The sequence below is a fragment of the Notechis scutatus genome, chromosome 3, assembly GCF_049901735.1.
Source record: "Notechis scutatus isolate UNSWTSFEM ecotype Mainland chromosome 3, rNotScu1.2, whole genome shotgun sequence".
Classification (NCBI taxonomy): Eukaryota; Metazoa; Chordata; class Lepidosauria; order Squamata; family Elapidae; genus Notechis; species Notechis scutatus.
The window spans coordinates 56119769-56145631 of NC_142011.1; the positions used below are offsets into that span (position 1 = coordinate 56119769).

General features: G+C 37.4%; 1 protein-coding gene across 8 annotated transcripts in view; it reads left to right on the forward strand.

Annotated features, from left to right (window-relative positions):
- The window catches only part of PTPRF (protein tyrosine phosphatase receptor type F), a 588039-nt gene that overhangs the window by 194847 nt on the left and 367329 nt on the right, over window positions 1-25863 (forward strand). The window lies entirely within an intron of this gene.

Here is a 25863-nt window from a genome sequence, read left to right on the forward strand (position 1 = left end):
TGACATTGTGAACACAGTCAAAGGGTTTCCTTTATGCTCAGTTGTCCACTATCTATCAACAGTGTCTTTTGTTTTTTGGGCTTTTCTATAACGCCAGCTTGAACATCTGGCGTCTTCATTTCCATGTGGTGTTCTCCTGTGGTGGATGATCCTAAGAATTATTTTGCTAATAATCCATGATAGTTTGTACACTGGGAGCTGCTCTGAAAATAACTAAGTATAATGCTATGTATATTCAAGTCAATGCAGCCTATCCAGAAAGAGTGACATCATTAATATAATACTTCCACTTTCTGGGTTCCTTCAAAATGGCTCAGGCTTCTCTGTAAGTATGCATAATTTCCCTTTTGAAAAAAAAAATACGCCATTTCTCTCAAAGCCTCTACTTCAGCCCTCTTATAACATCAGCATATTAAACACTAACGCCAAGGCCATCATAACGAAGTCAAGGACCAGTCATATCCCTAGACAAAGTGAGGAAGTTTGTTTTGGTAGATGTCTATTTCCCTACAATTTTTTCAGACTACTTTAAGCAAACCTGTAGCTCTCAGGTATATAAACTTTCCCCCAGTTTCTCTGCTGAATTAAGGATTAACTGCCTAACTTTAGGATTCTCCTTGTAACATAAGTGGGGAAAGTCATTGTTTTCTTTGCTTCAAGCAGCAAAATTGTTACCCTTAGGGACAACTAAAGTTAATATAATCATAAAACCTAATAAACATTTTTGTTGTCCTAATTTGGAACAATCTTAAGAAAAAAAGAGATTATTATTATTATTAAGGTAAATCACATGGTCAGCCAGATATTTAGACTGAATTTATCATTTTTATCCACCTATCGAGACTTCCAAGAACCTGGGATAGGCAGGTATGGATGTTTGATGGTGTTAAAGGTATCAGAATGTAAACTGTTCCAAGTAAAGTTGCTATTATTATTATGGTTCATCTCATAACAGGCCAGATATTTAACTAGATTTGTCAATTTTTATCCACCTATCAAGTGGGTAAACCTAATGGATTGGATCTGGCCTGTCACCTAAAATCATCTGTTCCTCAATCCCAAAATGAAATATATCCACGTGAGAGAGTGGCTGTCTGCTATTTATCAACTTTTATGCCTCTTGGTGATTAACGCAGCATACAGACTCATTAATAAAAATAAGGCTTTTAATTGTAGTGAGAATTTGAGGGGTACTGTAGTCTTGATTTTTGTCTATGTTTATTTTCAGTTTTTCCCCCTCTCGTGCATAAGACAAGATACAAACAATATAAACCATGAAACATTTACAGAGTACATAAAACAGTTTTTGTCTTTAAGAAAATGTGGACATATTTGCACATTTAATGTACTGTTTAAAATGCTGGGATTGATTGCACAGTGTGGCAACAGTAATAATTAAATAATCTGGTAATGGCCAGCCGCACTGATTTCTGCCATGGATGGGTGACACTGACTGCCTGAAATAGAGAGCCCCATTATATTAGCACTTATTTTAAATTCAGACCCAAGGGTAAAATAAACTATCCATCAATGATGCAGGAGCGGAGTTCTTGCTACTCTGTGAAATGTATTACTGGTTTCCCCCCAGCAGGTGTAAATTGGTCAATTAATGCAAAGCTGCTGGGCACAATAATAAATGCTGTCCACCAGCCAGGGAACCCAACACCTCTGATATTTTTGTTTGTCTATGGCAGTAAATCTTTACTCATGAATTTAGAGTAACGGAAGCTTGGGGAAAATATCAGGGAATATATCAGGGAAGCCCTAAACTCTTATATCCTCAATTCCAAAGCACAATGTTTTAAACCAAGGGTGTCAAACTCAAGGCCCGAGGGCCGGATCTGGCCCAGGGGCTGCTTAGATCTGGCCCACTGGGCTGCTCTGGAAACAGCGAAGGAGCGGCCCATGGTGCCTCTGCCAGCGAAAACGGAGCTTAGGAGAGCCATGGGTGGCCCTCCTGAACTCTGTTTTCATTGGCAGAGGATTGCAGGAGCCCGTCACAGCTAAAAATGGAGCTCAGGAACCTGTTTTCATTGGCAGAGTACTCAGGCCAACACAAGTGTCCCCAACAACACGAGTGATGTTGAGTTGGCCATGCCCACCCTGACCACACCCATCCGGGTCCCTGAGGTCAAACACAATCCTGATGCGGCCCTCAATGAAATTGAATTTGACACCCCTGCTTTAGACAAAGACAGAATTTTGGACCGATTGAAAAAGAAATGTATAGGATTGTCAGAATCAAGCTGAATACAGCTTAGGGGTGGGATGCTACCAGTTTGGCCCAGTTCTATAGAACCGGTAGCTGTGAAGAGCAGCTGACATGAACCGGTTCGATGTTTGGCCCCCCCCACCTGTCCTGTGTGATGACCCGAGGCCTGGCACAAAAATAACAAAGGCACAAAAGTAGATAAATTCCCTTTAATACCTCCCTGCATGCCCTAGGATGAAGAGGGAGTGACTCTGGGTCTTCTCTGAATGCCCAGCCGGACTGTGCCCTTCTCCCATTTCTTCCAGAGCCACACTCCCACTCCCTGTCAGCTGCTCAATTTCCCCCTCAGAATCAGACTCCAACAAGGGCATGACACCCAGGTTCTGTCCTTTATTCTCTGCAGTTCCCTCCTCAGCTGATTTGCGCAGCACAGCTAAGGTTGCAAAAGCAGGAAACAAAAGGATTTTCAAATGCGCATCTGCGTGCAGTGCTTGTCAGCTGTCCAGGTGGCACAACTGATCATTTATTGCAAACGCTGCACATGTATGTTATGACTGTCTGCAGTTTGGAGAACCGGCAAATTGCTCCACTGGCTGGTCCCGTCCCTCTCTGCCCACTCAACTCCTTACCTGGCATGCGAGCCATCCAACTTGCCTGGTTTGGTAAGTTGCTATTTTTCTTTTTTTTCCCCTGACCATCAGCTGTTCTGCTTTGCCGGGAGATTTAGATTAGCTAGAAAGCAGGAAATCCTTTGATTTCTTGCTTTCTAGCTAATCTAAAAGCAGAGCTGAACCTTCCTTAGGACTAAAGCTTTTTAGTGCAGACTCAGGTAGCTGATTGTAGATAGATAGATCTCTAAGTGAATCTGTGATTCTGTGAGCAACTCCATCTGCCTGCCTGCTTTGCCTGATTTTGGGTAAAAGTTGCTCTTTTTTTATAAAAAATTCAATATTTACATACCTGGTGTGTTGTGAGTTAATTTTGTGAGTTTGCTTGCAAGCAAATTTTATGTGACAGACTCAGGTAGCCGATTGCAGATAGATAGATCTCTAAGTGAATCTGTAATTCTGTGAGCAACTCAATCTGTCTGCCTGCTTTGCCTGCTTTGGGGTAAAAGTTCTTCTTTTTTATTAAAAAAAGTTTACATAAATATTTATAATATTTACATACAAGCCATGCCCACCCAGTCACATGACCACTAAGCCACACCCACAAATTAAGCCACACCAACAGAACTGGTTGTTAAGAAATTTGAATCCTACCACTGATACAGCTACTCCTCAATGTACAACCATAATTTATCCCAACATTTCTGTTGCTAAGCGAGACATTTGTTAAGTGGATTTTGCCCCATTTCATGACTTTTTTTTGCAGAATTTATTAAATGAATCATGACAATTGTTAAGTTAGGTACACGGTTGTTAAGTGAATCTGGGTTCCCCATTGTCTTTGCTTTTCAGTATGTCACAAATGGAGCCTGGGACACTGCAACCGTCATAAATATGAATCAGTTTCCCAGTGTCCACATTTTGATCAAGTGAACATGGTAAGGCTGAAGTGGTTGTCAGTTGTGAAAAATGTTTATAAGTCACTTTTTTCAGTGTCATTGTAACTTTGAAAGATCGCTAAATGAACTATTTTAAGTCAAGGATTACCTGCAGTAGCTATTAATAACATATCAGGGGCATCTTAACATGTGCATAGAATAAATGGCTAGAAATGGGGGCACAGTGGCAACTGTTCCTACTGAATATATAGGTTCTGTCACACTTCACTTCACAAGTTTGTCACCTGAAGACTTGTGGTGTTGATATTGGGTGAGCCTTCTGAAAAGAGTTAAGTCTTTCTTTTCAAGAAAGCCTTTCAGCCCAATAGGTATGGCAAAGAAGAAGAAGAGAACATCTTCCCTTGCAAACCTGGGCACATTACTGAAGCAAGAAAGAGTTGATTAAAATTACCCATCCCTTAATGCATACAACGTTGCAGATCTTGAAATATGTTTTATCTAGTTGTGCAGGAAAGATTGCAGAAGTTTGGAAATGCCTGCACGGTTTGCACTTGTGGAACTGTCAGATGGATTATAGGGATGGAAGTCAGCAATTAGTTTGGGAAGTTTGGCAATGTAACTAAGTGAGAAAGAATATGTATTGGGGTTCCAGTATGTTGAAATATTCTGAAGGCTGTTATCTCAGCTATAGCAATTGTTTATAAGCAGCATTTTGACTTCTGCTTGCAACAAATGAGCAGGTATCTTGGGAAATTTCCCAGTTGCAATGTATGGCTGTGAAAGTTGGACCATAAGAAAGGCTGAGTGTCAAAGAATTGAGGCCTTTGAACTATGGTGCTGGAGAAGACTCCTGCGAGTCCCTTGGACTGCAAGGCGATCAAACCGGTCAGTCCTAGAGGAGATTTGACTGCTCTTTAGAAGCCTATTTAGAAGATGAAACTCAAATACTTTGACCACTTAATGAGAAGGAAGGACTCACTGGAGAAGAGCCTAATGCTGGGAAAGATTGAGAGAAAAAGAAGAAGGGGATGTCAGAGAATTGAGGTGGCTGGATAGAGTCACTGAAGTGACTTTAAATGGACTCTGGAAGATGGTAGAGGGCAGAAAAGCCTCGAGGTACATTGTCCATGGGGTCACTATGGGTCGGACACGACTTTACAACTATCAACAACAATCTTAGGAAAATTACTATTCTGCTACATAACAGTTTGAGGGCCTAAAAGCAAGCAGGTACGCTAAAGGGGGAAAAAAGGTGAAAATGAGTTTGAAAGAAAGAAATAACATAATATGATGATACACTATTCACTATTATACATGGTAAAACCAGGCATGGATGGCTGCCCTTTTAATGCCAGCAGTTGCATTTTATTTTACCAATCAGGTACTGTATCCTGCCTTTGTTTCAGTTTTCTAATATTGTCTGAGCTAGATTCTGTATTTCAAGGCTGGTTCTGGGTAGGAGATAAGGGTCAAATAGGTCCTATTACTGCTATTTTGTAAGCAATGATTGGTTAGCTGTGGAATTCTGGGAGTTGAAGTCCATACACTTTAAAGTTAACAAGTTTGAAAAACACTGATTTAAATTAAATGATGGTTTTAGAAATCAAACCGAGTTGCTTTATTCAAGAACGATTCTGAGATACTCCACTTGCTCCACTTGAGGGTCTGTAAGAGAGTTAACAAGATAGCATTCCTAATTCCTATTCCCATAGCCTGTATGTATATATTGAATAAGATCCAACAAAGGAGATTGGACAGCTGTGAAAAAGAAATACTGTAGTAGCATAATTCTCAGAATGTTTGCTACAGCAATCATTCTCCTTAGAAAATTTGTTTCATGAGCCTCATGAGGATAGACATCTAAATATTTGTAACCTTACAAAGAACAAATAAATCATTTGTATGCTTAAAAATTATTGTTTCTTTTGAGGGTATATGGAAGTGTTGACACATGTGTGTATTTAATGGAAAAATATGAATAGTAATTGTTATGTTTTGAGATGTTTGAAACAGTATTTCCCTGTGGAAAGACAATGGTGAAATATGTAGCAGTGATACCTCTTTGTCTATATTTCTGATGCTGTGCTTGATGCTTCCTTAACATTTGTGAGAACCCCTGATTATATTGTCTAATTCAAGAAGAGATAACAGGAAACAATAAAGACATATGTTCGATATGTTGAAGAATTATTGCTCCCCAGAATAGATAAGTGATGTGTAATCTGAGAGTTACTTTTCTTTTAAAAAAGTGAGAACCATGCTCTTGTGTCATTTGTGGAACTTGTAGAGTTGGCAAAAATGAAAAAAAAGGACAAAGAAAAGCAAATGGAAAGGGGTTAATTCCTGCAGAAGGAAAGGTGCAGTATTAGCAGGAGGGGGAGAGGTTAGCAAAGGAAAGGGGAAGGAAACTATGAGACTAGTATAAATCATATTTATATGGTGGTGTAGAAAATATGGTCAGAGAGAGTTTTTCTCCATCCTTTAAAACTAAATGTGGAAAGATTTAGGATTAACAAAAGGAAGCACTTCTTAATACAATATATAATCAAATTTTGAAAAAAAAAATGGAAATAGATTTTCGAACAGCAACTATCTAGTGCCATACCTATCATACATCTCTGACTTTTTCAAGGAATGGAACCATAGAGAACATAATATGGGCATTTTAAAATTCTCACTCTGTACTTCATGTATTTTAATGAGTTACAGATATTTCCTCCAAGAGCAGAAAGAGCCGAAAATGATAGGTTTGGAATTATGCCCAGAAAAGTGAACTGCAGTTTGTTTCCAAGCATTGTGTTTTCAGGTTAACACTGTTCTATGCCTGAACTTATCTCAGCAGGCATGGCTTATTTTCGACTTCCTATCCCATGTTTCCTCCAAATTTTATTTATTCCTCCCGCTTTGTCTTCTCCCTTTTTAAGAAGCCATGATGAAATAATGTTACGAAATAATGTTAAGCCCTCTTAGGAACATCTAGTGCCTATGGACACATTCCTTTGTGACAGCATTGTTTCTGAAAGGACACAAATATGGTAGGCAACGTCTGGGCTCAGTGAAACTAAAGGATAAGTGGACAAGATTATGCATATTGAAAGAAGCAGCTCTGTAGTCCATTGTAGCACATCCCTTTTCTATGGAAGCATTTTGTTACCCTTATCACAGAAGTGCCACTCTGCTTTTTCTTGTCTCCCATCAACTCAATTCCAATTTGGTGTACATACAGTTGTGAGAAAGTATTTGTCTTTTGCTCATGTAGTTCTCCATTCATTTGATAACTGGTAAACAGCATGTAAGGTGGAGTTCACTATTTGCAAGTGTTGGCATTAAAGTTTAAATGTTTATAATACTATTACATTCAGTGTTCATTTCTTCTTCTCCGCTGTTAAATATTTTACTATGATCTTGCTTCCATTTACAGTATGGCTTTGGACTTTTTATTCAGAGACTAGATAGTCTTCAATCCAACAAAGATTGTGTCCTCTGATATAGTTTTACAGAAAATAGAAGAGGAGGAATACTGCATTTGATTATTGTAGTATGTTCAGTCTTCCTGGTCTATAAGGTGGAAAGGGGAAGATGTTGAAATCTGTTTCTGTGGAAGGCAAGTAGTTCAGGGGTGGGATCCGACAGGGTTAACTACCAGTTCGGTCATTTACGAGGTTTGGTGATTTACGATGTGCTTCCCTGCACTGCCCAGCAGTGTGCCTGTAAATCGTCATCAGCATGCTGCGTGCAGAGAAGCAGCCTTTCAAAAAGCCCTTTTTCCCTGTTTTTTTAACTGCAGCTGTGCCTTGCACGGCAGCTGAAGTTGAAAAAAAATTAGGAAATAAAGATCAGGTAAGAGCCCAGGTGGGTGGGTGGGGAAAAACATCAGCAGACATAGAACCGGTTCTATGTCTGCTGCTCTTAACAGCTACCGGTTCTACAGAGGTGGACAGAACCGGTAGAAACCCACCCCTGAAGTAGTTCCTTCAAGTAGTTATTGTTATATAAGTGTACAGGAAGCTGAGAAATGCTAGCATTCTTAATGTTCCATTGCTATATTGTTATAGGATCATCATATAATGGTGGACAATCTAGGTAGTAAATGCAATCTTAAATTGAGTTGATGGAAACCTAACACTTGAATTCCTTCTTAGTTTGACTTGCTGCCTTCACTTAATCTCCCCAGGTCTTAGGTGTTCAAATTGTTGCCAAAACTTTTTAGCTAGTCCTTCTAAGACACTTTTCATTTTTCCTACTTACTTTACTCCTTACCTACAATTAATTCTGTTCCACTTCCAAGAAATTCTGTTGTATTTGAACTGACCCTTCATGCTGTGTTTGTAGTCACTTGTAATTTACCACTGCAGTTTTACATTGTTACTATAGTAGAAGACTTGTTAAGTTTGACATGCTTGATCTAATTCAGAGGCCCCATACCAGACTCGTTAAGTCATATTTGAACAGCCAGGAATAAGCGCAACAGAATGGAATATTCTCTTTTTATCTCTTCATGTAAGTCTACAGTCTAGTTATTAAGACACTTTGATTTTTATAGGATAAATGTATCTTAGGCACAGACAAATCACTTCTTGGCTACTCTTTAAACCAAACAACGATCATAAGGCAGCTGCAGAGGACAGCCACATGTTGCCGGGGAAGGATGCAATAATTTAAAGGGGTTTAAGTCTCTATTTTCTATTTTGGGTACCATAACTGCCCATGGATTAAACTGGGATATGAATGCTGGGGAAGAAAAGGGGAATTGAGGAGAAGGACCAAAATGAACAAATGTAACAAACAAAAGGAATGATACATTCAGTTTGGGATTTTATTTTTCTCAAGATGGGGGCTAAGCAACAGGTTGTGAATTGGGATGACTTGACTTTCAGTATGTGGGAAGGCAGTTATGTGTTGATTGATATTTACTAAATAATAGTGTACATGGCACATGATTCCAGGAAAATAGTACTTAAAAACAAATGTTAAAAAGTAGAACATCAGAATTAAAACCAGTTGCATAATAGAATATGCTATCACCGCATCTTCAGGTTTGTGCCTTTGTACATGTATGATTTAGTATCAACACTTTTTTTAAAAAAAATTATTTAATAGCACCCAAAGGTGGTGACTAAGCAAACCACAGAGGGTATTAAGAAACAGTCTCTGTGCTAAAAAGCTTTTTGTCTCTCTCCCTCTCCTCTATCTATCTATCTCGCCCTGTTTGAAGTTATTCTTTATATGATAGGTTTTCAGAATTCAGTTCTCACTTTGATGGTCTCCCAGTCCAAGAACTGTTTAATCCTTTAAACTGTTTAATCCCGGATGCCATATCTATCCTGAATTAGTACTGTATATAAAATATGTTGATTGGTGACTTCTTTTGCCTTCTTTTTTGTTTGTGAATATGTAATGTTAGCATAATATATGATGGTGATCAGTCAAATCCCCACTTACTCCCTATTTAAATGTCAAGGATAATACTATATTTCTTAGTTCTGGTTTGTATATTACTACAATGGCTTGACATTACAGAAAGAATAAAACATTTTAAGTAGAGAAAAAAGGTCAATAAAAATAGTCTGGGTTTTTCAGTTAGAGTACACTTAATGTGCGCTTTTATACAGTTTTCAGATAATGTTACATTATATAAATTTTATATAAACCATAAATTTAACATTTGTTTTTGTAATCTTCTTAGGACCATAACCTTTTGCTGTTCAGCAGAACTAGATTAAATCTATAATAATACAGGATTCATACTGAGAAAAAAGCATGGTGGCGCAGTGGTTAGAATGCAGGATTGCAGGGCTAACTCTGCCCTGTGCCAGGAATTTGATCTTGACCAGTTCAAGGTTGAGTTAGACTGCCATCCTTAGAGGTTGGTTAAAATGAGGACTCAGGTTGATGGGGGCAATAAACCCACACTGTAAACTGCTTAGAGACGGATGTAAAGTGTTTCAGGGAAACCTGTGCAGAGGATATCAACCTACACTGCTTTAAATTCAGATGTCATAAAACAGTTACATTTTTTAAGAATGTAGTTAGATTTTCACTGTATATGGATCATGCACCAGGATGGATTTGATTTAAATCAAGTTGATTGAAATCATGATTTAAATCACTAGTAAAAAGGCTTGATTTCAATCAACGTGATTTAAATCATAATTTTTAAAGAGCAACTGTCATCTCTTTCCCACAGCAGCTCCACCTCTGACCCGCTGTTGACTTACCGACAGTCCCAATATTGCATAATATACAGCCTCATGCTACATAACTAAGCTCCATTTCATGCTGAATAAACTAAATTATTAATGTATCTTAAATAGAAAACTATCTTTAGATAGATTTTTACTCCAAAAGCATTTTATTAAATAAATTTGATTAAAAAAATTGATTTAAATTGTAAATATCTGATTTTTTTATTTTTTTAAAAAATCATCAATTTTTATCCACCCTGTCATGCACTGAAGAATATCTGTTGCAAATTTTGGGCAAGGTGCACTGATACTCCTTAAATGTGGAAGGGAGTTGTGGGCCAGAAAAGTCTAAGGTAATAATTTCCTTAAAAGAAATATAGTCCTTAAGCCTGTCTGGTGATAGATAAGGCTCCTTTGTTCTTATACAGATAGAAGATGGAAAATGGTGAAGGGTGATTGAATGATAGATGATTGATTGAGATCCATCAAGCTGGTGTCAACTCTTAAGTCTCACAGAACAGCATTCATTGCTGCTGTAATCAGATCCATCCATCTTGCTACTGGCAGTCTTTTTCCTCTTTTTCCTTCCACTATTTACTCAACTCAGTTGTTAATATCTTAAATTCTGAGGTATAGACAGTTCACTCTAGTGAAGCCAAATACTATTAAGTATTAGCAGAGCTTCGTGGTAGAACTCTTCCAATATGACTGCCTATCATACCCTTTCCAGGGTAAGAGTTTATTTTTTGTCATCTCCTTCCTTGTGCAGTATAGTATAATTTACATTGTATTGTCACTATTTGTCACCGTGCCAGCCTCTGGTTTGTGCAGAAATAGACCCCTATTTGTTGTTCTATCGCCATCTATTTTGTTGTCATTTGAAAGGCAATTAAGGGCTAATATATAAGCTAATATTTTAGTTGAACTGTGTGAAGCTGCATTATATTGAGATAGTTAAGGACTTCTTCCTATTAGGCTCAAATCTTAGCAGTCATAAGGACAAATTCACATCATTTCCTTTGATAATAATGCAGAAATAGCTCGCCATTGCTGGCCTCTGAGCATTTTTTTTCTATTTCAGTCTACAGTCTTGGGCTTTCCTGTTGGTCTTCCATCCCAGGAATAACCAGTTCCAATTCTGCATATATATTTTTTCCAGATCAGTCAAGGTTTGCTAGATTCCTGTCTACTGTCGATACTGTATTCTAGGCAGTTGATTGCCTTTAAAGAGGATGAAGTGAATGGACAAACCTCCCACATTTACCGAGTCATTCAGAAGCGAGATATTATCTGAGTTGAATGCACTTCTTGCAAGGATGTTTGTACTGCTGTATTAGGAGTCAGGTAGCACTTTTTCCAGCTAACACGTTTCATTAAGAGGCACAAGCTTTTGTGAAGTATAGAGTATTGTAAAAAGAAGTATTTCATTTTGATGAAACACTAACCCTAACCCTATTTTAAAATAATAGATTGTGCTTTTTTTAAATCCAGTTCTCACCAGGGGGGCACTCTTCCCTGTAGCCTCAAAACTTCAAGGGCCAAGAGTGATGTTACATTCCTTCCACCTCCCTTCTTTGTAAAGCCATAGTGTATGGGTTATTATTTTTCTCATGGGCTACTGTTAAGGGGAAAGATGCCAGATAAAGTAATCACCCCGAGAAAATAGGAAATGACAGCCAAAATACCTAAGCATAACACCAAGGCAGGAAGGTGAGTCAAGGTGTGTGTGTGTGGGGGGGGGAATAGAAGACTTCTGTTGGTGGTTGTTGAGACCACTGCAAAAAGAAAACATGGCTGCAGGGCAGATCCATGCTCTATCAGAACAATGTGTGATCATTGTTCTGAGATCTGCTCTGTTCTTTTCTCTTGCCAAGACCTAACACTTAATCTAGGTGAGTGTTAAATGCGATATGCTTTTTGAGTACATTGGCAGGTGATGTCAGGAATCAACCCTGGGATTTTCTATAGGCAAGTCATTTGTTCTGAAATGCAGATTTTAAATGTTTTGTTAAGAGTCATCTGGAAAATTGCAATCAAGCATTGCATAATTTATCATTATACAATGATAAACGATCACTGTTCTATAGATTTGTCACATAATGTGATTCTGTCTATATCCTTCAAACATTTGAGGCTGTGGAAAGGTTGCAGCTCCTGATCCTTTCTTTCTGTGCCTCTATCAGTCACTTTGTCTCAAACTATTCCTATAAATGTAGTGTGATATAAATCTAGCTATGGCCACTGAATGAAAAGTCTGCTAAAAGAATGGAACAGACAGGTCAACATAGTTTTCTCTTCTAATAACCAGTTAATCTAATAGGTAAAGTAGAATGTCAAGCGTTCAATCTTGCAATTCAGGCTTGCAAGAAAAATAGTAAGCAGTGCATTTGGAGAGGTCATACACAGTACTAGAATGGTCAGCACTGGCATGGAAATTGATCTTTTAGTCTAGTGTTTGCATTAGCTTCTATATGAGAATGAGGCAATTTAGAATATCTGAAAAGCCTAATTTTACTCATCCTATAATCCTGCTAGTTTGTCAGCTGTAGAAGCAAAAGTCATTGGAACCATACCTTACTAAGTAAGCTTTTCTTTTCTGGGAAACGTTTACCAGCCCCCATTTTTTTCTCTGAAATAATTAGATTATTTATTGTTTGAAGATTGAAGGGCAAAGTGTCTGATAATTCTCTACAGTTTAATTTGTGGCCAAGGCCAGTGCCAGGATAAAGTCCTTTTCTGGAGGAAGGGAGAGGCATCTGTCATTGCTGTTTTATGTTACTTTTGCAGTGATTTTGAGGGAAAGGAAGGGAAGGAGTCTGGGAGTTATCTGCTTTAAGCAGAATCAGGTTTGTTTAGGATAGTAATTAGGATTAGGTTAGAAGAATAGTAATATTTTGTATTGTCCTAGGAATATAGAGAAGAGGTTCTCACTTCAATCAGTGTTTTTTCTGGTTTTTATTCATTCTTTTTATGACATCCATTTAAATTTAGCACTGTGATCATCTAAATTCGCTAAAAAAACAACAACACCTGATTTTGAAGACTTGGATTAGCAACTTGTGATCTTTTGCAATTGAAGTTTAGGGTGGACGAAGTCCAATTCATTGATTATTTTGAAGAAGGAATTGTAACATCCTCAGCCATTAGGTAAGCAATTTGTCTAAATAGCAGTTTTAATCAAGTTTAATGTTTTCTGCATACAACTGTCAATAAGATATTTAAGTCTAAAGGTCTGTTATAATCAGCTAAGTTGTTAGATTTGTTTGCATATCATACCCTATGGCTTTTCTTTGATAATAGTATATGCCTGGCCTTTATTCCTAGTTAAATGTTAATTAGTAAATATATAGTAAAGTTATCTCCATTGCTAATGAGAATGTGTTGCACTGTCTGCATAGTTTGAATGTATGTATTACATACTAGTCATTTGTTGCATATTACTCAATTACAAAAATATACATCTCTTATTTGATGAGCAGAGAGAGTGCTTTTAAGTAGAGCATGTGACACTAAGCAATATTTGGAAGAATTTCATTTTTAAAAAATATAGGCATAAGGTGGAAAGATACATTGTCTTCGTTTGAAATCTGATTTTGAAGAGTGGCATACTGTTTGAAAAATAAAATAAAGCACAAAGAAATATGTTTAAACTTTCTCTCCCAACCTGTGTTCTGAACAGCTGTTTCTAACTTTTCAGCTCTCTAGAATTTCTTTTCCTGAAGATATTGGTAGCATAGGTACAATTTTAATTGGGATCAAGGCTAGGAAGGGAAGATTAAACCAGCTGTCATGTTGTAATTCCAAAGAAAATTGTGATGTGATAGGTTTGGGATTAAAAAATTAAGCATTTATATGTTTACAAGAGTCATTTTTGGTTTGGCTTTCACAAGGCTGCTTGGTATAAAAGTAGAGTTACTTATGACAAATGTAGATATTTCAACTAGGGACTTGCTGATACATGGCTTAATCTTTTAACTTTACGATAACATCAGTGTAATAATTTGAATCCTCACCTAATGAAGATGATTGGGACCATACTCTTGATCGTTGAGTGAAGAAGTTATGAAGCGAAATGTCACATGATTAATAACAGTAGTCTTAGCACTGCAGGGGTTAAACAATCTTATGGATCTTAGTGTCTCATGTAAGGAGTGCAGAGTACCTCAGGATGATGGGGGAGACCCTGGGAGGCTTTGCATAGGCCACTCAGGAGCTGAAAATCCTCTCTGCCGAAATCCAAGATTTTTAGCCCTGATTGGAGAGACACTTATGCTGGGTCTACTAGGGCCTCCTCCAACCGTCCTGAGGCACCTTCACTCCTTAATTTACAATACCTAACTGTCTCTCTACTTTTACTGGGTGGCAGCAGCTTGTGGGCTTCCCCATTCACTTTCTGAAGAAGGAAACAGGGAATATTGTAAATATAATGAGGGGCACTTGGCAAACAGCCATTAGTGCAAACAATTTGCCAAGTGCCCAGATCACAGTCGCATGATCACGTGGCCACTGCAACAGCCATAATTGCAAGAACAGATAAAAAAATATCATTTTTTTTCAGTGCCATCATAATTTCAAATGTCTGGTCCTTTTTTCAAGTGAATGGTCATTAAGTGAGGACTACCTGTAGAATAAATGGAGAAGAAGCATATGAACTCACTATTAAAGCAATTTAGAAAATGTGGGACTAGCCAAAAAAAAGATAAGAATCTTTCTCGTTTCCACAAGGCACATCTTATTGAGATTCAATTTGAATTCTAAATGTATATGATATGCCATCTTTCAAATGTAAGGGTAAATGTATATATGTTTAGTAGAAAAATCAGGTAGCTTATCAAATTATGTGTGGTTGATACTGGTTTTATTTTATTTTTTTAATTTCAATTAAGGGTACATTTTCTTTTTTATAGCTTTTAAATTCTCATAAGGCTAAATGAATCTGAAATTTGATTTCTAAGCCTTATATTTGTAAATAAACTTTGCCACATATAAACCATTTTTTGTTGTTGTTGGTAAACACAACAGCCTCTATCAAAGTTTTCCAATAATAGTACTTGAACTAGAAATAGAAAGTTCATAGACTGGAATTCAAGTACATAGTTCTTGATAAAGTAGTTTGTTATAGGTGGTAAAAAAAAGCTAGTATTAAGAAAACGAGCATTTTTACTTACAACCATATATCTGATTCTTCCACCTATGAATCCTAATGAGTTTTTGTTGTGGGAAGATTGTAATAAATGAGTCTCAGATCCTTTATTTTGGATCTTTCCCAACCTAGCCTTTATAATTCACAGACATGTAGAATATCTAGACCTATTTCTAGGAATTCATGATAATCTTGACATTAATTAAACATTAATTATTGTATGCTGTCATCACACTACCTGGTATGTTCACAGAGGGGATTTAATTAAGGTTTAATAGTATACTGTACTGTGCTGGAAACAATGTAATGACCTCTTTCTGCAGTGCTAAGTAATAATCATTTGAATAATTGCATATTTTCCTATCTGAAACTGCTTTTAACTAGAAAATCGGCATTTCCTTGTCATTTTTTTTTACTGCCTTTCAATCTAAGATTGAAGAATTAAATATAGTTGTTTAGGTATTATGTTAAGAAAATAAGAAATTAAATAAGAAAAGTCAAAATAAAGTATTAACAGGAAAGATTCTCAGTTTTCAAACACTATACATGCACTATATGTTTGGATTCCCAAATACTAAAATACTGTACATGGAATTTTGGAACTATATCATATTAGATTAAATTAGATAATATACTTTATTAAGTTTATACGGTGACTGATTTTCAGTTGACTCTGGGAGGCTCAAAATAATAAAAGATTATAATCAAATCAATAAAACATAAGAGATAAAGATAAAAGATGGGAAGCATGATGAAGCAAGGGGTCTCATTCTGCTTCACCAAAAGCCTGAATGAAGAGCCAGATGCAAACAACAGCAGAATGGGGGCCTTCTGCATCTTGGTGGGAACCTCATTCTTGAGTCCTTGAGAGGGGGCTGTTCAATTTTAACATAGATGGTCTCTTTAACCCCTCTTTCAAATCAGTGAGCCTCTCTGTCCAGAATGTTATTTTTGGGGTTTTAAATATATATTTTATTTTATTTTTGGTTAAATTATTTGAAAGGGGTGCTTTGCAAAGTGTGTGTTAGCATAAACGAAGCATCTCATCTTTAGTATTAAAACAGCCATGACCTCTCAAAGGATTCATGGCTGCTGCTTGCATGCTTGCTTGCTTACTTAGTTTACTTAACTTAACTACTTACACATACAAGCTAGATCTTTAGACTGGGTTTGACATTTTTAGCCACCTATCAAGTCCTTCTCAAGGATTTGGGATAGGTCAGGGGTCTGCAACCTTAAACACTCAAAGAGCCATTTGGACCCATTGCCCACAGAAAAGAAAACACTGGGAGCCAATAATTTAACAACCGGTGTGACTGGGTGGGCGTGCCCAACTTGACTTCACTCACTCCCACCTAGTCACCTCCTGCTCTGGAATATGGAGTGAGTCTCCATCCCCCACCATCCCCCTTACCTTCTCAGGCCAGGCAAGGAGTGATGGGGAGGGGAGGGGCCTGCCAGGGGCGGGATCAGCCAACAGGGAGCCACAGCAGAGGGCCAAAAGAGCCTCATGTGGCTCCAGAGCCGCAGGTTGCAGACCCCTGGGATAGGAAGATGTTGTTTGATGGTGTTAAAGGTATAAGCTATGTTAGGGTTTGGAGATTAACCCCTAGAAGAGTATTGCAGCAGTAGTCAAGCCAGGAAGCCAAAGGAGAGCGGAAGGGCCCCAGAGTATGCACACACTGAACACAAACACTGTTTGTAGTTTAAATAGTTTTTAATCCAGTTAGAGTTTAAGCATTGTCATTCAGTCCATTAAGTCATTCACAGTATTTCCATCCAGTAAGACTCACTAGTATAGTCCAAGTTAAGAGTCCTTGCAATATCTTTATCAGCCGATAAAGATATCTTCTCCTCCTCCGGTTTCACTCTCCAGAGAAACAAACGCTGGATATTCAGTAGAATTACGCAGTAATCAGCAAACAGTAGCAAACAATAACAGTTCAGTCACAGGCACTCACAGTCAGTAATCTCAGTTAGTCGCAGTAGCACACAGTAAGTCGCAGCAGCACACAGTTACAGATACAGACAGTAAGCTTTCCAGCTTCTAATGCTTCCTTATATTGTAACTTCTAACCGCACCCTTAATCGGCTAATTGCCTGCTGCATTGTGCTTAAAGTGATAAGCACTTAAACCATGATATCTAAGTTTTATATATTTATTCACCCAAACCATATTTGGTATCAATGTTATACCTAACATACTCCCCTTTTGGGTGAAATAAATATATAATACCTTACAATCTAACCCCATATTTTTCACAACTCTCCTGGTGCTTACTGGCACCTTGGGCTTTAGTAAAATTATCAGCTAAATTGTCCTCCGACATACAGTACTCTAGCTGAATCATCTTACTTCTTACAGATTGTCTCACGTTTAGGTATCTTAGATCTGTATGCTTGCTCCTTGTTTTTACTCCAATATTTGTGGCCATTTGAATTGCTGCCTGATTATCTTCATGTATAATTATAGGATAATCTACAGTTATACCTATATCAATTAACATTTGTTTATACATTATTAATTCTGTACATAACAGTGATAAACAGGAGAATTCTGCCTCCATAGTAGACAAACTTATATGCTGTTGTCTTATTGACTTCCAGCCTATTAATGTATTACCCAGCATTATGGCTGTTCCTGAAGTCGACTTTCTAGTGTCTCTTTCTGATGCAAAGCTAGCATCTGCATATGCACTTAGAATTAAATCACCCTTTGGTTCTAAATACAATGAATAATTCATTGTCTTTTTAAGATATCTTAATATCCTCTTAGCTGCATTCCAGTGTCTTTCACATGGTGCAGAATTGAATCTAGCCAACTGATTCACGCAGTACGAAATATCTGGTCTAGACCAATTACTAATATAACTTAAACTACCAATTAAAGATTGATAAATCACCTTATCAAACTCAGGGCTTTGTTCATCAGTGTTGCTAAACTCCTGACTCATTGGAGTCTTAGCTGGCTTACAAAGCTCCATCTTGTAATCTTTTAGCAATTTGCTTATCTTATCTTCCTGAGATATCTTAAAACCTTTCCGTGTTTTCTTTATATTCAAACCGAGATACTTCTTTATCTCCCTAATTGCTTGATCTTTATTCTCTTTCCTAATGATGCTATTATTTTATTTGCTTCATCATTAGTTTCAGTTATCAATGCAATGTCATCTGTGAATAGTAATAATAATGATACTTTCCCATTTGTCTCCCTCTTAAACAAACATGGATCGGCTAAACCAGCTTTAAATCCTATATTGTCTAGTTCCTTTACAATATACTGGTTCCATTCATAGCCTGATTGTTTAAGACCATAGAGACTTTTCTTTAACAACCAACAATCATTATTATCCTTATTTTCACTTTTAATACCAACAGGTTTTTCATATAAATAATATGTTTTAATGGGGCGTGCAAGTAAGCAGTTTCCACATCTAGATGGTTAACTATATAGTTTTTACTAGCTGCCCACACTAAAGCTGCCCTCAAGGTTGCTGCCTTAAGACTAGGTGCAAACACCTCATCGTAGTCATTAGCATTCTGCCTAAAACCTTGGGCTACTAACCTTGCCTTATGGATTAAATTACCATTTTTATCTATTTTTACCTTAAATATCCATTTGCAGCCAATGGATTTCTTTCCTGCAGGTAATTTGGCATTTTCATACACCTTCATATCTCTTAATGAATTCAGTTCCTTATTCATTGCTGCATACCATCTTTCTTTTTCCTTATTAGGATACTTTTTAATTTCTTCAACAGAATTAGGAACTTGATTAATCTGGCACACTGTGTTAGCCTGGTACCTATCAGGCGGTCTAGATACACGTGTAGTTCTTCTGGGAATTACAGGGCTTACAGGAGGACTTTGTTGAACTACTACCTGTTCATCTTCCTCATCCTGTTCAGCTATTGAATCTGTTTCTTCCTTTATGGGCACTATCTCATCCTGTATTTGTCTCTTTACTTTATTTTTAAAGTTACAGGGATAACTAATGGGATTTCTATAGGATTCAATAATTACATCTTTATTGGCATCCTGTTCTAATTTCTCCCATCCTTCATGTTCTAGAAATTGGGCACTAGCACTACATAACACTTTAGATGTGCCTTTCTCCCAAAATCTATATGCCCTATGGTTTGCCTGATAACCAACGAATAAAAATCTTTTAGCTCTATGTTGCCCCTTTTTCTGAGTTGTGCAGGAATATGCACCCATGCTGGTGCACCAAATGTGTGCAGGTAACTTAGATCAGGTTTCCTGCCATGCCATCTGGTAAATGGTATTTCACCTGTTGTTGTATTAACAACGTTGTTCAATATGTTATTAGCACACATTGTAGCCTCCCCACAAAGAATCAGGTAACCCAGAATCATTTAACATTGTTCTAACCATTGCCTGTAGTGTTTGGCCTCTTCTTTCAATAAAAGCGTTATGTTCTGGCCTGTATGGAGCAGACTTCTTATGCTCTATTCCAGCTATCTTAAGTCTGTTCTGGAATTTGTTATTAACAAATTCCGTGCCATTATCTGTCACCAGGGTTATCAGTTGTCGTTTAGACTTTCTTTCAGCAAACCTAAGCCAATTGAAAAAATGTTGATATGTTTCAGTTTTGCTTTTCATTAAATAGCAAAACCCATATCTAGAATAATGGTCCATAATGCTCAGTATATATCTAGCACCCCCATACTGGGTTTCTTTGGACCTATTATGTCTGCAAATACTACTTCTAAAGGTTCTTTTGTTTTGAAACCATTTAGCCTATTTGCAGGCAATACCTTGCTCTTATCTTCACAGCAAACATTACAACGCAAATATTTATCACAAGGTTTTAACCTTATTCCTTCAGATAACTCAACTGTACGTTTTAGCATTTTAAAATTTACATGCCCCAAACGCCTATGCAATAAATGGATACATTCTTCATGAGGTTTTATATTATTAAATACAGTTTGAGCCTCCCCTTTCTTACTATTATCTAAGACATATAATGTTCCATTTAAAGCTGCAGTTACCCTTTTTGTTATCTTTTTCAATTATGCAATTATTATCTTTAAAAGTAATTACATAACCTAATTTATCTAATACCCTTACTGAAAGCAAATTAAACTTTAGTTGCGGTACATACAACATTTTTATATCCTGGTTTATGTACGGACAACGTGCAAAACCTTGACCTTTCGCTTTCAGGTTCCAGCCATTAGCAAGAGATATATGTTGAGAGCTTGTAGACATTTTTATAAATTTTGTCTTATCTCTTGTGATGCAGTGGGATGCGCCACTGTCAACCACCCATAAATTATTCTTCACATCAGAGTTGCTAAACGTGGCTAGTTCAAATGCTTTCTTTGGCTTTTTTACATTCTGGCTTTTTCTCTTTTTGCAGAATTTTGCCAAATGTCCTCTGCCTCCACAATTAAAACACTTTTTAATTGTGTATGCCGTCGAAGATAAATTCTCTTCTTCCGGGTGCTTTACTTTGCTTTGCTGGTTTCTTTCAAGCTTTGAAGATAATTTCTCTTCTTTCTTATCTTCTCTCAGCTCGTCACGCTCACGCCTTCTTCTGTCTTCTTCTAGTAGCCTGCCTGTAATCTCGGTTAATGAGAGGCTTTCTTTTGGCAATACTTCTAACGAAGTCACATAGTCATCATAGCTTTGATCTAATGAAGATAATATTATGTAGACTTGTTGCAGTTCATTAAATATAAGCTCTTTTTCTTGCAAATCTTGAAAAATGCTCTTCATACAGTTTAAATGAACTAACATATCTCCATTCCTCTGAAGATGCGTTCGAAAAAGCTTCCGTGTAAGATTTATATGTGCTCCTACACTGTCCCGAACATAAATCTTCCTGAGGTTCTCCCAGCAGTTTGCAGCATTTTCTTCTCCACGAATATGGACAAGCTGCTGATCACAGAGAGTCAGTCCTATGATGCATAAAGCCTGCTCATTCTTCAGTTTAAAGTCTTGTAACTTTTCTTTATCATCATCATTAGCAGGATCCCAGCTACTCACATCTGGTGGGTTTGCTATAATGTCCCACAATCCTTCTCTGCGTAGAAGTAAACTACATTTCATTGACCATGAAACATAGTTTGTTCCGTCCAGCCTGGATATCATGGACAGTTGTGACAAATTTACTTGTGCCATTACTCTTCAGATATTTTGACTATTTTAAACTAATTAAAACAGTTTGTTTTTACAGTAATGTGCAACTCACACCAACTCTCTCTGCTATATCCTGGTTAGTTAGACTATGCTGCTGGGCCCATAACCAATGTTAGGGTTTGGAGATTAACCCCTAGAAGAGTATTGCAGCAGTAGTCAAGCCAGGAAGCCAAAGGAGGCGGAAGGGCCCCAGAGTATGCACACACTGAACACAAACACTGTTTGTAGTTTAAATAGTTTTTAATCCAGTTAGAGTTTAAGCATTGTCATTCAGTCCATTAAGTCATTCACAGTATTTCCATCCAGTAAGACTCACTAGTATAGTCAAGTTAAGAGTCCTTGCAATATCTTTATCAGCCGATAAAGATATCTTCTCCTCCTCGGTTTCACTCTCCAGAGAAACAAACGCTGGATATTCAGTAGAATTACGCAGTAATCAGCAAACAGTAGCAAACAATAACAGTTCAGTCACAGGCACTCACAGTCAGTAATCTCAGTTAGTCGCAGTAGCACACAGTAAGTCGCAGCAGCACACAGTTACAGATACAGACAGTAAGCTTTCCAGCTTCTAATGCTTCCTTATATTGTAACTTCTAACCGCACCCTTAATCGGCTAATTGCCTGCTGCATTGTGCTTAAAGTGATAAGCACTTAAACCATGATATCTAAGTTTTATATATTTATTCACCCAAACCATATTTGGTATCAATGTTATACCTAACAAGCTACTCCAAATAAAGGTACCTTTTGCAGTTAACTAGTGTTGACTTTGTCAATGCCAATGATGTTCAAGTGGTGCTCCAGGTATTTTAGAATTGCACCCAAGGCACCTATTAATATTGGCATTTGCTTTCTTTTGCCACAGTTCTTCTTTTTTTTACAGGTAGTCCTCAGCTTACAACCACAAATAAGACCAGAATTTATGTTGTAAAGCAAGGCAGTTATTAAGTGAGTTGCATGCAATTCTACAACCTTTTTGCCATGGTTGCTAAGTGAATCACTACAGTTGTTAAGTGAACCATGAGATTGTTAAGCAGATGTGGCTTTCCTCATTGACTTTGCTTGTTGGAAGCCAGCTAGGAATGGCTATCCCATGACCCTGAGATACTGCAGAGACTGTAAATACATTTTGGTTGCTGAGTACTAAAATTATGACTATGTGTAGATGCTACATCAATTATGAGAGCAAAGACTGGTTATGAATCACTTTTTTTCGTGCTGTTTGTAACTTTAAATGGTCATTAAATGAATGGTTGTGAGTCGAGAACTATTTGTATTTGCAGGTGTTTATATTTGGTTATTTTCTCCAGTTCTTTCTGTTCTATTCTTCTGTCTCCAGGTACAGAAAAACATGAATGGATAGTGGACACTACAGTGTCCACTATCCAGTCACATTTTTCTTTCATATCAACAATTGTTAAGTCTGGAGGGTTGAGTGGCTGGTGCTTGTCTATTTGAATTTTAAAGTCCCAGATCATTGGGAATGCAAAAACATCTTCATTTTGTATTAATTTGTCTCTTTTGTAGTCCCACCAGTTCTTGCTTGTAGGCAAATCATACATCTTGCAGACAACGCACCATTGTTGCTACTTGTCCATGCCATTGTTTGTAGTTCGCGTGTGTGATCTTCTTGCAGCAGCTAACTAGCAGTCCACTGTTTCTTCAGCTTCTTTGCAGAGAAGGCATCTGCTTTCTGTTGCTATCTTTTAAAATCTGACTTTGGATCTTAGGGCTTGGTCTTGTGCAGCCAGAGTTAGCTTCCCTGTCTCTTTCTTCAACTTTCCTGATTTTAGCCAGTTCAAGGGCTCATTGTTATCTGCTTTGCCTTAGTAAGCTTTCATGGTATAATAGCTTCAGTACATCTTCTCCACTGTCCTTCAGATATTCTTCCAGTGCCCCTTTTTTCTTCTTCAGCTGTCTGGTGTACCTTCCTCACCCACCTATTTTTCTTGGTAAGAAGAGTCTGTCAGCATCCCTGCATGGATGAAGGGCCTAATTCATTGTCATTATATTTCTGACCTTACTATCCAGGGCTTTTAGTTCTGCTTGAGCCCAGTCCACTATTCCAACTATGTATCTAATGACTGGAATTGCCCAGGTATTAATTGCTTTGATGGCATTTCCTCCACTGAGTTTTGATTTTTAAGATCATCTTCACTTTCATGGTATGTTCATTTCAAACTTTCTTTGTGACTTTAGCCTGCTTGATGTTATCAGCCTTAAGGGTGCCCAGATAATTGTAGCAAACATCTTCATCTAGACCAGGGGTGTCAAACACAAGGTCCACCGGCTGGATCCAGCCCGCGATGTGGTCAGATCCGGCCCATGGGGCCATTCTGGAAAATGTAAAGGGCTGGCCCGCGTTGCGTGAGCCTGATCTACCCAATGCTAAGAGGAAACATCGGGCCAGCATGGTTTCGGCCTGGTCTACCCAGTGCGAAGAGGAAACATGACAGCAGTTTGGGGAGGATCATCAAGCTGACCACACCCACTCAATTGGCCACGCCTACCCAATTGGCCACACCCAGTGAATGGCGTCAAACTGGCCATGCCTACCCAGTCGGCCACACCCACCCAGTCAGCTATGCCTGGCCAATCCCCCAAGGTCAACCACAGCCCTGATGCAGCCCTCAATAAAATTGAGTTTGACACCACTGATCTAGATTCTTGGTGTTATTTCCATTGGACAGCTTGATTAATTTAATTTTAAAAAATGGAGCCTGGATTGACATCTTGGCACACGTTTGTTATTTTGGTCAACATAGTTAGAAACAATTGTTTATTGGTCAAGTTTTGATAAAACAAAGTGTCACAAGAAACAGTATATTTTTTCAAGTAACAGTATTTAACAAACTGCCGATAACCTTTTTGTATTTTTAAGTTGAGCTTGATTTTGCACAGTCATTCATATAGGTCACAATTTGCAGTTGAAGTTTCAATTAGCAAATATATGCAATAGTCATGTTCAAGGTGACCTTTGAGAAGTAGATTTTTCAGTGAGTCTGGACTTGAATAAATTATTATTATTTAACATTAAAAATATTCAGAGGTCTGCATATGCATATACTGTTAAGTTTTAATTTTAGTCATCTTGTATATGTTGCTGTGGTAGTGGACCTTCTGGACCTCCTCAATTGTAATTCAGTCATGAGCTCTATCTCCTGTAAAATGTGGGTCTAGATCCCTTACTTTTCTTTTCAAGAGATTGTAATGACTTTAGTATTCAGATCAGCTTCAAATTGCTGGTTGGAGTCAGGAGTTTTAAAATTGTATTTGGTTTGTATTGTAATTTTGATAGTTTACAATGAGATTTTTTAATGCTGATATATTAGAATGTATAATGTTGATTTAAAATGTATTATTGTCTGACTATACTGTAGGATGTTTTGTACTTGCTTAGAAAAATGTTATTTAGTGCTGTGATAATTTCTACTGGGTATAATGTATAGGAATTACTTGCCTCACATTCTTAGATTCCATTATATATCTACAAAATGTACATTGTAAATATTACTATATTTATTTAGCATATGGCATCACATACATGAAGTAGCAATGTACAGTATATTCACATTTCCGGTAGATTAGCAGAGCTGAATAAAATTTAACTGTTAAGATGATCTATGTTCTTCTATATCAATGTCTAGGCCATCTAACCATTGAAGCGTATTATTGTTTATTAGATACAGGACCAGTATATGCCTTCAGCTTACACCTGGTTTTACAGCAACTGTTAGCAGCCAAATTACTCTGTAACTTTCCTAGCATTCAACATACCTTGCAAATACATCCAATATAAATAAATAACCCAGTTTAGGGTTTAGCAGAATTTGATTGATTAGTTTGTTGCATATAAGATCCTTCTGTTATAGGATTGCATTGTGATTTTATCTGTTCTGCAGATGATTGTGAGATTTTTCAAATAATTAAAGGGCTAATTTCTGTAGGTTGGATTCTGGTTTTCTTCTGAGTATGAGCAGAATAATACAGTTTTGTGATATCTTGTTTATATCTTTCTCCAAGATGGTATTGGAAATATAAATTATTATCTTTTTTTCTGTTACTGTTGCAAACAGGACAGCTACACTGAGTAGCATAATTGGGAAAGTAATTGTCACAATTAGATGGCTCTTACAGAGACTTCCGTTAATTGGTGAATCACTGGCTGTGGGATCTGTTCAGTACTGATATGGAAAAGAAGAGTTTCTATCAGAGATCATCTCTCTGGATGTAAATGGAGGGAGGTCTTGGATTGAAAGGTTGGAAATTGATTAAGCCTGACAAGTGGCTGGACATTTGGTAAGGGCTGTAGGCAGAAAGAATTACATTGCATTATAGTACTGTGAGTTTGGTAACATTCCTTCAAAACAAAAGCTAAAAGAAAGAATTGGTCAAAAAATAAATCCAGAGTAAAAGATTCATATCCAATGTTAATATGTCACTAAAACAGAAAACCTTAAGATTGAGAGCTTGGTAATGGAAGAACTAAATTCTTGACACAGAAACTCAGAGATCATAGAGTCCCTTGTAGCATCATCTTCTAGGTTTAGGATCTGTCTTAGAACAAATAAAGTTCTAGTCTAGGAATACTTATACTAGCCTTCTTTGGAAGGTCAGTTCTGCAGCGCAGCTTCTGTATATAATCCTT